The sequence below is a fragment of the Geotrypetes seraphini genome, chromosome 2 (genome assembly GCF_902459505.1).
Source record: "Geotrypetes seraphini chromosome 2, aGeoSer1.1, whole genome shotgun sequence".
Taxonomy (NCBI): Eukaryota; Metazoa; Chordata; class Amphibia; order Gymnophiona; family Dermophiidae; genus Geotrypetes; species Geotrypetes seraphini.
Window position 1 is genome coordinate 334,489,844 of NC_047085.1, and position 14,222 is coordinate 334,504,065.

The following is a 14,222-nucleotide window of genomic DNA, read 5'->3' on the forward strand; positions in this document are numbered from 1 at the left end:
CACTGCAGGGAAGGTAGCAGAGAGCAGGAGAGTCAGGGCCAGTGAGTTTTTAGCCTTTTAAGAGGCTGCTGCTGCCGCTGGGGATCGCCCTTCAAGACAACTGATGGAGGTAGCAGGAGAGTCGGGGGACCCCCCCCAAAAAACCCAAAACAAAACACAGCAAAAACGAACACGAACGCATGTGCAGACCATGTACAGGGAAAGCAGATGGTCTGCGCATGCGTCTGGATCGCACACTAGCGATCCATGTTGGTGCATGGGGGCATTCCTCCGATCACTCCCATTAGAATATTATTGCTTGAAGAATCCATTGGACCTGCCTGGATCGAACATGGATCAGTCACGATCGGGCAGGTTAGTGAATCTAGCCCATAGTCCCCAACTGTTCACAAAATCTTCAAGTCTTTAACTCTTCAAACACTCCAGTAGCTCAAAAAGTGGAATGGTTTGCATCTTCTAAGGCATGATGCATTTTGGGAACTTTTGATTGTGGGGGTGCCCTGGAAATAGTTCCTCCAGTGTTCTTTTTAGGGCTTGCCATGTTGAGATCCAACAGTTCATGGAACTGAAGGACTTACCCTGAGGCAGCCAGGTGATCTTGCAAAACAAGGATCCTTGTTGTGATTATGGATTCTTTTTGCTGGCGTGTTTGAAGATTTAAAGACTTGACGATTTTGTGAACAATTGGGGACAATGAACTAGGTGTTTGATTTTCCAGCTAAAGATAAATGTTTTTCTAAATTTCCTGTGCACAGACAGTGATTTTGGACCTTTCTGAAATATGGAGCAAGTTCTCTGTGGAGTTTTATTATGCAAGTGATAAGACTGAAGGCAGCTAGAAATATGCTGCTACTTAAATTTGAGGCTTTTTTTTCTCCACATATTTGTGACTGCTTAGATACTCTAGATCAGTGATTCCCAACCCTGTCCTGGAGGAACACCAGGCCAATCGGGTTTTCAGGCTAGCCCTAATGAATATGCATGAGAGAGATTTGCATATGATGGAAGTGATAGGCATGCAAATTTGCTTCATGCATATTCATTAGGGCTAGCCTGAAAACCCAATTGGCCTGGTGTTCCTCCAGGACAGGGTTGGGAACCACTGCTCTAGATACACTGCCTGGCTTGGTAACAACTGAAATATAGCAGTGACATTAATTTTGTGCATACCATGAGAGGATTGAACCTCACTCCTAAGCCAGGGCATACAGAGTATGATCTCAGTCTCAAATTTACCGCTACTGCTCGCTGTAGTATTTGGATTGTGCTTCTTGGAGGAGTTCATAAGATATAACATATACAGTATAGGCAATTTATCCAGGTGCACTTGGAAGTTCTTTTTAATCAAGCCTGCAGCATCCAAAACGATGGGAAATATTTATATCTTGCTGCCACATTTTCCTGATCTAAGACTGCATTTCTTGGTACTTGAGAATTTTTCTTCTCTCCACACGATTCACCAAATAATTTGTGGACTGCCTTATACGATGGGATCTTCAAGGAATTAGTTTTGGCCAATTTTGTCATGACATATTTCTGCAGACTTTTTGACAATTGCGTATCAATGTCATAGGAAAATTGGTAAGCTGCTTCCCCCTTCTATATATACTAAAACTACAGTAGCACAAGATGGACATAAAGGTTGTGGAACATATTCCTGGCGTGTCTTTGCCACTGAAGGTATAACTTGGAACTCCTCTCACTTTACTGCTTCTTTCACACTCAAGCTTGTGTGCTAAATGCTTCTAATTAAGTACAAAACTCGTGATGTTTTGAACTTATAATTTTCAGGGGGAAAACACAATTTTTTTGGGGGGGTCAGATGGATTAAGGAGCAGACTTCCTTTAATACCTCCTGTAAAAGGCAGCTCAAAATGAGCACTTTTAAAAATCCTATAAGTGCTTGGCAGTAGCTGTAAATAGAAACATGATGTCAGATAAAAGCCAATGGTCTATTCAGTCTGCCATCCACAGCATGCACTGTCCCCTCCTATCCCTAAGAGATCCCACATGCCTGTCCCATGCGTTCTTGAATTCAGACAGGGAAGAGGTGGTGGAGACAGAGACTACCGGTATGTCTAAATTCAAGAAAGCCTGGAATATGCATGTAGGATCTCTTAGGGAGAGGGGGAGATAATGGTTGCTGTGGATGGGCAGACTGGATGGGCCATTTGGCCTTTATCTGCCATCATGTTTCTATGTCATTGTCTCCACCATCTCTACTGGGAGACTATTCCATGCATCTACTACTCTTTCTGTTAAAAAAAAGTATTTCCTTGTGCCGAAGTTCATATATTTAGGCATCAACTTTCATCTTCTTTTTGAAATAGAGCAGGGGTGTCAAAGTCCCTCCTCGAGGGCTGCAATCCAGTCGGGTTTTCAGGATTTCCTCAATGAATATGCATGAGATCTATTAGCATACAATGAAAGCAGTGCATGTAAAAAGATCTCATGCATATTCATTGGGGAAATCCTGAAAACCCACTGGATTGCGGCCCTCAAGGAGGGACTTTGGACACCCCTGAAATAAAGAGTGCATGTTAGAATTTTTCTCCCTCCCAAGCCCTATTCCCTTGTCATCTGCAAATAGTGATTTCAAATATTTTTATTGAATTTCAGTAGCAAAAGAGAATACAATAATGGAAAAAAAAACAATAAGCATCAGGTAACAATTGAACAGTAAGGTTCAACACAACCAACCAGAACTCCAAAGGCATGACATACAGAGTATCTCAAAGGGAAACATATGGGAAAATCAGAAGGTCCAGGAGAACCAAGTGAAAACCTGAGGAGGAAGCAATGAAAGGAAAAAGAAGAAAGGAAAGAAAAAGATGAAAAAGGACCTAGAAATAGAAAAGAGAAAAGCGAGAGTGTAGAAGATGTAGGACGGACATCCCACCCCTAGGAGGGGAAACAGGTGGAAATAGGATAATGTAATGTAATTTATTTCTTATATACCGCTACATCCGTTAGGTTCTAAGCGGTTTACAGAAAATATACATTAAGATTAGAAATAAGAAAGGTACTTGAAAAATTCCCTTACTGTCCCGAAGGCTCACAATCTAACTAAAGTACCTGGAGGGTAATAGAGAAGTGAAAAGTAGAGTTAGAGGAAAAATAAAAATAAAATAAACATTTTAACAAGACAGCATTGATCTAAATACTTTGGAAGGTAGAAGAGAGGAGAGAAAGGAATAGAAGCAGAAGGGGGAGCCGTTGAACAGTAGAATTCTGGAGAAATTTAAATGATAGAAATAGAACAAAACAAAGACAAAAGGCAAAACAATAGATAAGATTAAAGATGAATCATAAGCTGGAAAGAAAAATAAAATAAAACTTTGTCTTCAATCCACGGTTTCAGCGTCAGTGATGAAGTGGAGCAAGTAAGTTTAGGAGGAGAGATTGACGTTTCCAGAAAGGGCTTCTTCAGGGAAGAGACTTGGCAGACAGTCCCAGGATGCCTATGTCTCCTCCCCTGCGATGTTTTCCCATCCATGCATTCCCTCCCAGACACACTGCCCGTGCCCCAGCCGCTCCAAGGAGGCTGCCCCAGATGAGGCCCACGGTGAATGCAGGATTCTCTCCTCTGCGGGAAAGCCGCCCGGAGCCGACAGTCGATCTTCTTAGCGGATTGCATGAGGGGAAGAGTCAGTAGAATCACAGGGAAAGACAACGGTTAAGGAGAAAAATGTTGAATAGGTTCCCATATTCTGGAGATGGGCAGAGTTCTGTTAGAAAATTCTGCTGCTTTCATCTCATATAAATGGATCATAAGAACAGTATTCCACCAGAAAACAACATTAAGTAAATCGGCAGATTTCCAGTTGTGAAGAATCATTTGAATCGTTAAGGCAATTAGAATATTAAGAAGAGATTGTTGACTGGCAGACAGAGGGTCTGGTACAGCTAGAGCTCTGAAAAGTAGAACATCAAATGAGAACTCAGAAGAGATAGGAATAATGTAATGTAATGTAATGTAATTTATTTCTTATATACCGCTACATCCGTTAGGTTCTAAGCGGTTTACAGAAAATATACATTAAGATTAGAAATAAGAAAGGTACTTGAAAAATTCCCTTACTGTCCTGAAGGCTCACAATCTAACTAAAGTACCTGGAGGGTAATAGAGAAGTGAAAAGTAGAGTTAGAGGAAAAATAAAAATAAAATAAACATTTTAACAAGACAGCATTGATCTAAATACTTTGGAAGGTAGAAGAGAGGAGAGAAAGGAATAGAAGGTCTTGATAAGGCGCCATATGTGTGTCCAAAACTCCTTAATGATAGGGCATGCATAGATCATGTGATGAAGGTCCCCCAGCTCCGAGTTACAGTGCCAGCATAAGTTGGAATCTCTAAGACCTGCCATGAACATCTTATTAGGTGTCCAGAAGACCTTTGAAAAGTAGAACATCAAATGAGAACTCAGAAGAGATAGGAATAATGCTCTTGATAAGGCGCCATATGTGTGTCCAAAACTCCTTAATGATAGGGCACGCATAGATCATGCGATGAAGGTCCCCCAACTCCGAATCATCTGCAAATAGTGGTAGTTTACACATGTAAATACTTAGAGGGGCATAATCAAAACATACATCTAAATCAAATTTGGTTGTATGTTATTAGATGCCCAAAGTTGGCAGTGGGAAAATGTCCATTCTAGAAAAATACATCAAACATATATATATATATATATATATATTTTTTTTTTTTTTTTTTTGGAAAATCATCTAACTAGACGTCCAGACTATTGTTTGTCCAGACCACCGGTATGTCTATCTTTAGACCACATTTTCAACTAAAATTTTGTGTGTGGTGCGTGGTTAGAGCTACAGCCTTGGTATCCTGAGGTTGTGTGAGTATGAATCCTGCACTGCTCCTTGTGACCCTGGGCAAGTCAATAAATCCCCATTGTCCCAAGTACATTAGATAGAGTGGGAGCCCATTGCGACAGTTAGGGAAAAATGCTTGAGTACCTGAATAATTTGTAATCCACATAGAATTGTAGGATATGCAGAATATAATAATAATAAAAAAAGTCCCAAACGCCCAGAACAAGACCATTTGGGCATGGGAGGGGCCAATTTTGTAATGGACTGGCCACCCATACCCAACAGAGCAGTGGGGCACCTTACAGGGCACTACTGTGAACTTTACAAAAAGGATGTCACATAAACATCTCACCAAAACTCCCTTGTAGGTTATGATGAGCCCCCCAAAACCCACTATACACACTTGTCTACAACCCCAATAGCCCTTATGGCTGCAGGTGGCACCTATATGTCAGTAGAGTAGGATTTGGGAGTGTTTTGGTGGGTGCACATGTTCCACCATAAATGTAGTGGATAGAGTAGCTTATGGGCCTGGGTCCTCCTCTCTATAGTTCACTAGCCCCCCCCTTCCCCCAGCTATTTAAGACACCTCTGAAGCTCCTCTAGGCTTTCCTATACCAGGTGCTGATGTTCTGGAGACAGGTATGTACATTTTTATTCCGATCTTTCTGGGTGTGTGATGGGGTCAGTGAACATCGGGGGAGTGTGTGTGGGTCTTTACTTTGTCTCTACAGTGGTTACCTGGTCACTTTGGATACCTTTTTGGATACCTTATACCTGTTTTTACATCGTCTAACTCACAACGTTTAAGTTCTGTCCTGGATGTCTAGTAAAACCTTCGATTATTCCTGCCTGATGACTAAGTCTAGGTCGACCCACATCCCACTCTAACCACTCCTCCAGATACGCCCCTTTTAGCTCTGGGCGCACAGTGAGATTCAGAGGCCTAAAAAGTCCCTTGACACACTTTCAGAAAATCTGTTTGATTATCGGCACTTGAACAACTTGTTTTTTAGGTGTCCAAGTACCAACTTTGGTGAGTTTTTAGATGTGTTTAAGTTTTGATTATGAGCCCCTTAGCTTTCTAAAACTGGGTGTTCTACAAATGTGTCTGAGGTACATTTGTGAATGTACAAATCACAACTAGAGCTCTGAAAACAACCACTACACTACAGACAACATCACCAAAAGTTTTTTTAAAAAAGGGGGGTGGGGGGTTTAACATTTATTTTATTTCATTTAAGCTTTAACCTTAAGTCATTAACATTATTGCTTTGTGGTACTGAATTCTATTTTACATCAGCACAATTAAGTTAAAGTGTGAGATAAACTTAAAACAACAACTTAGATATTTCTTCTACTTTCCATCAGTTTTATCATATAAATCATTATTTAATTACATTCTCATTTTCATTTGCTTCTCCAGCCAATACTAATAACTGGGAGTTCATAATCACCAGGGGTAGATATAAATAACTAACCTCGGTTCTGATCAATGTCAATTCATTTACTTTAGTTATTAAAAGCTTTTAGTTCGTTTCTTTGGTATGAGATTATCCTAGGGCTAGAAAACTTCAAAAATTGTCATTTCATCAGTTCTATGAGATCATGACACCAAGCTGCATGATAGAAACTCATTCTCTTCATCTTCACTAATTATTAAATATTATTTTTGTGTTAAGATGCAAAAGTTTCTCTCTTGTATGTAATTTCTTTTGAGGATTCACTTATACTGTCACTTTAAGCAGAATTCCCTGTCCCACTTTCATGATTGGCTGCATATGATATTCGCTCTACAACAGGGGTGTCAAAGTCCCTCCTCGAGGGCCGCAATCCTGTCGGGTTTTCAGGATTTCCCCAATGAATATGTATGAGATCTATTTGCATGCACTGCTTTCATTGTATGCTAATAGATCTCATGCATATTCACTGGGGAAGCAAGTGCAGTCCAGTGAGGAGGTAACCCACACATTTCCTTTCCTTTTAGTACGCGGCATCATAAATTGTGGCAAAAACTAACAAGAATTTGCAGCTCAACACAGAAGAGAAGTATAGCTGACCAGGTACATGCTGCCATCTTGGCCACTCCCCCCGAAGTCCAGCCAGAGTTCATGAGATATTGGAGGGGGTGGGGAAAGAGGTGTCAAGCAGTAGGTAGATATAGTGAAAAGAGGGAAATTGAGGACTGGATAGTAAGATAGAATTTAATCTAGGTAGAGGCAGAAAATAAATCGAAGAAAGGTGAAAGGAAAAGGAGGAGAGAAAAACAACAAACAGAAAATATTGGCAAGCGAGTTAAGAGAAAACGAGGAAAGCAGGAAACAGAGACTGGGACCACAATTGGGGAAAAAAATTAGTGTGTTAGTTGTGTTAATAAATAAAAATAGAAAATGGAAATGAGGTGTTAATTTTTTATTGAACTCATTTAAATTTTTTTTTACTAACTTTCAGAGAACAAAGCTACATTCCTAAGGTCAGAACAGGATACCATAACAGCTATGTACTGTACTTACCTGAAGAAAAGGGTTTTGATCTTTGAAAACTAATTGAAAAATGTATTTAGTCCAATAAAATTGTATCATTTTTCCATTGCTTGTATTATTTGTATTTGTTAGTTTATAATGTAGTGATTGGAATATGTCAGTTTTTGACATTTACATCTGCTATCTTTATATTTTGTAAAGTACAAGAGTCTGATTACCATTCTCAAAATTATGTGGTTATCATAATGGATTGTTAATAAAATTAGATTGTGTGTATATGAAGAATGAAAGGAAGAAATGGCATTACAATTAGTACTATTACTCTTTATTATTTCTTTTTTTATATATATGATTTGCAATAACATACAAGTTAAACAATCGTTACAACAATACAGAAAACAAATATACTAGATTACAAAAATAAAAATTTCAGAGGTCAAAGTATTTTTTCTTTTCTTAAACCACAATTAAGCAAGGGGCGTCCATAGACCCATGGAGAGGATTCAAAAGAAGAAAAAGAAAATCTTTATATAAGAAAGCAGACTACGCTAACCAAACCCATAGATTCTATTTATTCCAGTTCTATTAATTACTAGAGATCTTCTTAAGGTCTAGAAAGGCTCTCAGTTGTGAAGGTACAAAAAAGTTATACTTAATCCCCAGATATCGAATTAAACATTTACAGGGGTATGCTAATAAATAGGAAGCCCCAATCTTTTTCACTTCTTCACGCATAGATAAAAATTATTTTCTGCGATCCTGTGTAATTTTTGATATGTCCAGGTATATCCAAATCCTTTGTCCAGAGAAAGTCAGATGAGAATTTCGGAAGTAAAGTTTCATTACAGAATTCAAATCCTACTCAAATACAAAGGAAGCTAGTAATGTTGCTCTTTCCTTTACTTCAGAAAGAGAATCTTTTAATAAAGCAGCCACTTTATCTAAAAGGACCCCTCTGAATTTCTAAACAAACTGTATATTGTAATTGCTGCTCTTACATGATTCTGTATACTGTAATTTCATTAATTATCTGCATATTGTAACTCGCTGATTGTCCAGCTCTCTTCAGTTGTAAACCGCCTAGAAGTCGCACGATTGTGGCGGTATAGAAGAATAAAGTTATTATTATTATTATTATAAATCTTTTAAATCAGTTGTTTTTTCACCTTGCACTATATTTCCTTCATCAGTAGCCTTAGAAACAGAAGTTGGAATGTAATATATCTTTTTAAGAGGAGGAATAGCTTGTTGAGGAAATTTAAGAATTTCAATCAGTTATTTTGTGAAATATTCAACTAGGTTTATGGCTAATGATTTAGGAAAATTCAGTACTCGAATATTGAGCCTCCTGTTAAAGTTCTCAAATTGTTCTAACTTTCGATGTATAAAGTTCTTATCTTTTATCAAAGTTGTTACTTCTTTTAAATCTTTTATCTCAGATTTAACCTGTATATTTTGTTCAGTGGAATCTCGTTGAATTTTCTCAACATTTTTAGCAAGATGGTCAACTTTTTCTGAGTGATTAAGTATCTTTTGAGTTGATTTAATCATTAAACCGTCCATCCTTTGCAAGGCCTGCCAAATGATCTCTAGAGTCACCACCGAAGATGTTGTAGGTGGTGGAGAAATCACCACAGCTCCAGATGTAGATTGCTCGGCTTTCACTTCCTCAAGCACTCCTTCCTCCAGGCTTGAGTCCAATTCTGCGACTTCCACCCCTGGACTCACCACCGGGGCAACCTGTTTGAACGCTGGACACAGTGGCATGTTGGAATCCAGAGGGGACAGAGATACTTCATGTCCTAGAAGACCAGATGCTCCATCATCTAGATCTTTAGCAGGACCCCCTTCTCCCGGAAAATGGGTTGAGATTTGGGTCAAATACCGCTCCAAGGTCTGTTGTTACAGCGGCGATGAGTTGCTAAACTGGGAGGAAACAGGTTTAACAGCGCCTTTCCTTTTAGTATGAGGCATTTTGTAAAGGAGGCAATATCTGCAGCGGTATTAGCCGGTGTCTTGGAGAGAGGTAAGAAAAGCCAAAACTAGCGTGCATCCATCTTGGATCCACCCCTCGCCAGTGTGTTTAACATGCCAGCGAACTGAAAGTTAACTGTCACTCTTTATTATTTCTATAGTGCTACCAGACACATGCAGCGCTGTACATTAACCACTCAAGAAATGGCCTCTGCTCGAAAGAGCTTACAATCTAATTAAGATGGATACTGTGACAGGGAAGCCCCTGTCACGGGTTTAAAACCTGCTTTAAACTCTGCCACTAAAGAAAATGTACCTATTCCTAAGCCAAGGAAGCTGCCCATTAATCCTGTTCCCAGTGCTAAGATCAAACAGGCAGAGCAGAGAAGGGATGGCAGAGAAGAACAGAATACCTGTTCCAAGTCACTATAATCCCTTTTATAAATCATCTGTTAATTCTCTAGCTAAATCTCTGGTCAGGCAATCTGACACAGTAAGGGTTAAGGAAAGGGGTGGAGCTGACAGGCAGTTGTGATAGTTACACAGCAGAATAAATCAAAGCCAGCTAAGAACACCCACAGGCAATCAGGAACCTGGAGGAGAGGATGTTCCTCACAGAACAGGGAACTGAAGGCTAGGAGCTTTGTCTTACTGCCTTCTGTTAAGAAACTCCCTGTCCCACAGCACTTCCATACTATCAAAACTTTGCCTTCCAAGTAGAAACAAAATGAAGGGAAAAGCTCCATGAGCAGGGTTTGCCAAATACTGCTTCAGAGGATAGCCTGTATCCAGCTTCAGAGAGTGAGGAATCTCTTATGGAGGTAGAGGGAGATATCTCTGAGGGAAATGAAATGGATTGCAGCCCCGAAGCTGTGGACTATATGTCTGAATGCAGCATGAGTGAGTAAGGTACTGTGTGGGGGAAGGGAATGAAAGTTTGTTCTATGATAATGGTCTGGAGTACTTGAAGAGACATTTCTGTCCTTATGGGAGACTGTATAATGAATGAGAGTTTGATGTATGAATGTGAGGATTGGTTAGTAGCAGAAATTAAATCAGAATCCCTGTATGCAAGCAAAGCATAGTGAGTGGGGGATGGGTAATGCTAACTACCGGTAATTGTAAAAGGGAGAAATAAAGCCCGGAGTGGATTCAGTGACCTGACATTTCACATTCCTGATAGTGGGAATGTTTGGGAGGGGAATCTTAGACCATTAAAACAAGGGTGGATTGTTCCCAGCCCCCTGCCCAGAAATCAGAAGGCTAGTGGGGGTATTTATACTTCAGAGAGTCAGGTGGGGAGAACTTCCTGAAGAAACAGTGAGCTCAATACAATAATTGTGCCCAGTCTAAAAAGAGTGGAGCTAAACTCTTGTATTTGTGTTCTTGAAACCCAAAGGCTGCCCAGAACTGTGCAAAGCCTGGCAGCAGAATTATGAGAAAGAGAAATCCTGGTTTAAAGGGAAATGTTTGGGGATTTTTTCTTTCCTGATTTAAACACGGACTTGCTATTAAAGAGAACTTTTGTTTATGATAAATCTTTTCCAAGCCTCATCAGCCAATGGGGCGGCCTTAGAACCAGTGCAATAGAACTGGATAATAAAACTTGGAACTTGCAATTATTGGTGGAGAGTTTTTTTTTTCTCTGCTGTGTTTATCCCAGAGTGGTCCTCCAAAGAGCGCTAATACTTGCGCCTGGGGCGGGAGCTGGGTTGCCAGTGCTAGGCTTACCCCTGGCCCTGTCACAATACACAGAACAAAAGGTGAATCTATTCATATGCAGATAGGGATTTACAAGGGCACTGATGAGGCAGATAGGGTAGGGGATTATAAAAGGAATGTCACAGATATTGGTGGTTTACAGGTTGGTAGGGTTAGGACTTCAACACAGCTTCAAAAAATTAGGCCTTCAACCTGGATTTGAATACTACCACAGAGGGAGCTCGACACACCAAGTCAGACGAGTTGTTCCAGGCATACATACAGTGCAGCAAGGTAGAAGGGACAGAGTTGTGAGTTGGCAGTAGAGGACAATGATACTGACAAGAGAGACTTATCTGATGAATGGAGTTTTTGGACGGAGTGTAGTGAGAGAGAAAAGATGAGATACAGAGGAGCTGCAGAATGAATATTCTTGTAGGTCAGTAATAGGAGTTTGAACCATATGCGGAAACTGACAGGGAGCCAGTGAAGTGATTAGAGGAGAGGGGTACTGTGAGCATAATGACGCTGGTGGAATACGAGGCATGCAGCAGCATTCTGAACAGATTCATGGGGAGAGAGATGGCTTAGAGGTAGACCTGCGAGGTGCATATTGCAGTAATCTAGGCGTGAGGTGAAGAGATTATGAATGAAGGTCTTGGCGGTGTGCTCAGAAAGGAGAGGCTGGATTGTAGCAACGTTATAGAGAAAGATCCAAAAATCTTGGCCATCTGTTGGATATGTAAAGAGAAAGAAAGAGATGAGTCGAAGATGAGCCTGAGGTTGCAAGCCAACAAGATAGGGAGGACGAGAGCATTATCCATTGAAACAGAGAACAGAGGAAGGGGAAGGTGGGTTTAGGAGGAAAGATAAGGGGTTTAGTCTTGACCATGTTTATTTTTAGGAGGCAGTGAGACATCTAGGTGGCAGTGTCAGACAGGCAGGCTGATACTTGGACCTGGGCTCCTGTAGAAATTTCAGACATGGAGAGGTGGATTTGTATGTTGTCCACATAGAAGTGGTACTGGAAGCTGTGAGAGGAGATTAGAGCACCACGGAAAGAGGTGTAAATGGAGAAGAGAAGAGGCCATAGGACAGAGCCCTGAGGAACTCCGACCAATAGAGGAATAACTCTGGAGAAGGATCCTCCAGAGCTTATGCTAAAAGTGTGACGACAAAGATAGGGAGACAACCATCTGATAATAGAATCCTGAAACCCAAGCAAGGACAGTGTATCGATGAGGAGGAGGTGATCTACAGTGTTGAATGCCACAGATAGATCTAGGAGGATGAGGATGGAGTAGAGGCCTTTGGATTTTGCCAGGAGCAGGTCATTGGAGACTCTAGCAAGGGCAGTTTCCACAGAATGAAGAGGGTGAAGCCCAATTGAAGCAGGTCAAGGGTAGCTCTAGATGAAAGAAAGTCAAGACAATGGCGATGGATGGCATGTTCAAGTAGTTTGGATAAAAAGGGGAGGAGGGAGATAGGGCAATAGTTGGAGGGGTAGGTAGGATCCAGCAATGTTGTTTTTTTTTATGAGTGGCATAACTATGGCATGTGTGAAGGCATCGAGTACAGTCACTGTGGAGAGCAATAGATTGAGGATATGGCAGATAAAGGGGATGACAGTAGGAGAGATGGTGATGAGTAAGAATGGGATCAGAGGAACAGGTAGTGAGTTTGGAAGAGAAGAGAAAATGCGCAGTTTCTTCCTCCTTGATTTCAGCAAAGGAAGAAAAGGTGGCAGGGGTCAATGAAGGGTGGGCAGGGTGGACGGAAGGAAGGAGAAGCAGAGGCGATTCGGTCGAGAGCTCAAGGTTGATCTGGTGAATCTTGTCTTGGAAGTATTCTGCAATAGTCTGGAGAGAAAGTGAAGGAGGAGTCAGAGGTGAGGGCACTTTTAGTAAAGAGTTGAATGTGGCAAAGAAAAGACGAGGGTTGGATCCAAGAGAATCAGTCAAGTGGGCATAGTGGTCTTGTTTTGCAAGTGAAAGGGCGGATTGGAAAGAGGTGAGCAGGAATTTGAAGTGAACAAAGTCAGTATGAGCATAGGATTTCAGCCAGTGATGTTCCGCAGATCAGGCGCAGGAGTGTAAGTAGCGAATCTTAGAGGTCAATAGTGTTAGAGAGGAGGGGGAATACAGTGGTGGAGAGAGTGCATGGGTTGATAGTCTGAAGATTCCTGAAAGTGTTCGTGAGGAATCGGTCATGACTTGGGGAGGGGGGGAGGGTGATGAGTCATGAAAATTATGAGAAGATGGCAATTGAGCAGTCTGAGAAGAGGGCAACATCAAGGCAATGGCCGCCCTGGTGCCTGGGGGTATGGAGCACAGTTAAAGATTGAATGAGGATATTAGACCAAGAAACTTTGAGACATAGGAGTCAGATGTGTCCTCGGCATCAATGTTAAAATCAAGGATGAAGGAAGGAGATAAACGTTCAAGAAAGACAAGAGAACCAGGAAGATAGGGGTTTGTGAGGGGTTCAAAAAATGATGGAAGGGAGTGAATATATGGATGGAGTGGACTTTGAAGTAGGAGAAGCAGTGAGACTGGGGTAGGAGAAGAGGATGAAATCTACAGGAGGGAGAGAGTAACAGCCCAACCCCTCCTCCATGACCAACTGGGTGAGGTGTATGGGAGAAGTGGTAACAATTAGTACTATTATTATGAGGGTGGGGTCTGAAGTGGGGGTTTTGTCCTTCCCCCAAACAAAAAAAGTGTTCCACTGCCTGTCTGTCAGGCTCATAATAAAAAAAACCAGATGTCTAAAAAGCATCTTAAATCAGCACTTGGACGTCCAAGTGCTGATAATCGAAACTGTCTTTCTGTTTGTTTAGTGAGGTGTTCAGCCTCTGTACGTCGAGAGCATGAGATGGGCATGGTGGAGGTATGTTACGGGTAGGCTTTGGGCAGTCTCAAGGGTGGATTAGACATGGACGTCTTGCAGCGATAATAATCAAACATTTTTCAAAACATCCTGGATGGAACTTATGTTTGGAACTAGACCTGTTTTAGAAGGTGCCCAAACTGACCAGATGACTGCTACATGCAAGAAAGGAAGACACCTCCACACTCCCCCAGTGTTTTCTGACCCCCTTCCACCACACAAAAATGAGAACAAAAAGGTACATACCTGTCTCTAAAACAGCAGCATCTGATATGGGGAAGCCTAGTAGAATTGCATACAGGTGTCTTAAGTAGCCTGGTGGATGGGCTAATGAACTGTAGAGAG

General features: G+C 41.2%; 1 protein-coding gene across 1 annotated transcript in view; it reads left to right on the top strand.

Annotated features, from left to right (window-relative positions):
* Positions 1 to 292: 292 nt before the first annotated feature.
* The window catches only part of LOC117353835 (POU domain, class 6, transcription factor 2-like), a 392,747-nt gene continuing 378,817 nt past the window's right edge, over positions 293 to 14,222 (top strand). The window contains exon 1 of the mRNA XM_033930243.1: positions 293 to 354. The gene's annotated coding sequence lies outside the window, so the exon portion shown is untranslated. The remainder of the gene's footprint in view (positions 355 to 14,222) is intronic.